At 45.3% G+C, this 2,563-nt stretch overlaps 1 pseudogene; it reads left to right on the forward strand.

Moving 5' to 3' along the window:
- Positions 1-1,820: 1,820 nt before the first annotated feature.
- Positions 1,821-2,157, forward strand: LOC145341416 (small ribosomal subunit protein eS24 pseudogene; annotated as a pseudogene).
- The last annotated feature ends 406 nt before the right edge of the window (positions 2,158-2,563 follow it).

The following is a 2,563-nucleotide window of genomic DNA, read 5'->3' on the forward strand; positions in this document are numbered from 1 at the left end:
ATTGCAGAAGGTCAGGGGACATGGAGTTGGGGGTAGGGTGTTAGCGTGGATAGAGGATTAGTTGTCAAATAGGAGGCAGAGAGTCGGGGTCAATGGGTGCTATTCGGATTGGCGGTTGGTGACTAGTGGGGTGCCCCAGGGGTCGGTGCTGGGGCCTCAGCTATTTACCATTTATATAGATGATCTGGAGGAGGGAACCGAGTGTAGGGTGTCGAAATTTGCTGATGACACCAAGACTGGGGGAAAGGCAAATTGCACGGAGGGTGTGGAGAGTCTGCAGAAGGATCTAGATAGGCTGGGCGAATGGGCCAGGAAATGGCAAATGGAATTTAATGTTGGCAAGTGTGAGGTGGTCCACTTTGGTAGGAAGAATGGTAGGAAGGACTATTACTTACGTGGCGAAAAACTGCAGCAGGCGACGGTGCAGAGGGACCTCGGGGTCCTTGTGCATGAGTCGCAAAAACCCAGCTTGCAGGTGCAGCAGGTGGTCAGGAAGGCGAATGGGATGCTGGCCTTCATAGCGAGGGGGATTGAATATAAAAGTAGGGAGGTCTTGCTGCAGCTGTATAGGGCATTGGTGAGGCCACAGCTGGAGTACTGTGTGCAGTTTTGGGCGCCGCACCTGCGCAAGGATATTTTGGCCTTGGAGGGACTGCAGAGGAGGTTTACTAGGCTGATACCGGAGTTGAGGGGGTTGAGCTATGAGGAGAGGCTGAATAAACTAGGCTTGTGCTCATTAGAGTTTAGAAGAATGAGGGGAGATCTCATTGAGACGTATAAGATGATGAATGGGATGGATAGGATAGAGGTGGAGAGACTCTTCCTGCTCAAAAAAGACAGTAGGACTAGGGGGCACAGCCTCAAGATAAAGGGGAGGCGGTTTAGAACGGAGTTGAGGAGGAACTTCTTCACTCAAAGGGTGGTGAATCTCTGGAATTCTCTGCCCGTTGAAGTGGTGGAGGCTGCCTCGCTAAATATTTTTAAGAAGCGGGTTGATGGGTTCTTGATAAGAGAGGGGATTAAGGGTTATGGGGAGAGGGCGGGAAAGTGGAACTGAGCCACGACAGATCAGCCATGATCTTATTGAATGGCGGGGCAGGCTCGAAGGGCTAGATGGCCTACTCCTGCTCCTATTTCTTATGTTCTTATGTGTCTTGGGCTGTTTCATTATTTTTCTCTTAAATCTTTCTACTGCAAGCAATTTTTTTTAAAGCTGTTGAACTTTTTTAACTGTAGCAATTCTTTGCCATTTATCCAAATTCCTTCATTTTAAATTTGAAGACATAGCTTTTCTAGCCGCCAGTTCTGCATGGTCATCTTCTCTTTGCTTTTTTTTACTCTCTACATTTCCTTTTTAAAACTTTGACTCTGACGGCCAATTTTATAGGTTTGTTTTTTCTATGTCTGTCTTTCAATTTCTTTAATGCTCTGAGCATCTCGTAACTGTCCATCTTCTCTGATTTTACATTACTCTGGGTTTGGCAATATCTTGATATCTCAAATGGGTCTATTCACACAAAATGAGGCACTCCGTTTAGTAAGCTTTTTTCAGATTTTGGTTAAAATAAGATACTCACGTGTGTTGGACCAGAGGCAGTGTCAAGATAATTTAATCCTCATTACCAAATGTAATGGTGCACTTTCATAGACTTCATTAGAAATGCAAAAGTATTTATTAAGAAGATGAATCATACAGCAGCCACATGACTGCACCTCATTCCCTACATGCCTCCTACCTAAGAGAGACCTTTTCCGAGCCCTGCATCGAAACGGTTGCTGTGATGAATGACAGAACAAGAAAGTTCATGACAAATCATTTACTCCAACGCGAGCAAATGGTTGTCGATGTCCTCCATTCTGGCAAAGCCACTGTTCCCAAGACAGAAATTAGGGAAAAGCTGGAAAAAACGTACAAAACAACACCAGATGTCATGTTTGTTTTTGGCTTCAGGGCACAATTTGGTGGTGGCAAAACAAAGGGATTGCCATGGTCTACGATTCCTTGGATTACATGAAGAGGAATGAACCCAAGCACAGACTGGCATGGCATGGTCTGTTGGAGAGAAAGAAGGTTTCCAGGAAACAGTGAAAGGAATGCAAGACTGAACACAAGTTCGGAACACAGCTAAAGCAAATGTTGGTGCCGGCAAGAAGTAACATGGGAAAGGCATTGAATGTTCCTTGAAATACTAAGTTATCAATGGATCACCACTTGTAATTATTTCTCTGCGCCCTCAAATAAATTCTACAAAAAAACAAAAAGAAAAAGAGAGGCTCCACCCTCTCCTTGGGGGTTTCCTAACTCTATGTCCCAGTTGGCCCCAATCCAGGTGACCCTTTTCTGCTCTGTTGCCCTTAAAGGGACAGTCATGACAAATCACCACAGACAGTGATAGGGGAGTCGTTTGTTAAGTGAACAGATAGATATTTCTGTGACCATAGATGTGACGCCAGGATGGTATGTTGCCTCCCCTGATGCCAGGGTCAAGGATAGAGGAAAAAGTCTCACAACATCAGGTTAAAGTTCAACAGGGACTTGGCTATCACGTGCATGTGAGGATGA

This window comes from Carcharhinus amblyrhynchos, chromosome 3, assembly GCF_965287045.1.
Source record: "Carcharhinus amblyrhynchos chromosome 3, sCarAmb.v2.hapA, whole genome shotgun sequence".
Lineage (NCBI taxonomy): Eukaryota > Metazoa > Chordata > Chondrichthyes > Carcharhiniformes > Carcharhinidae > Carcharhinus > Carcharhinus amblyrhynchos.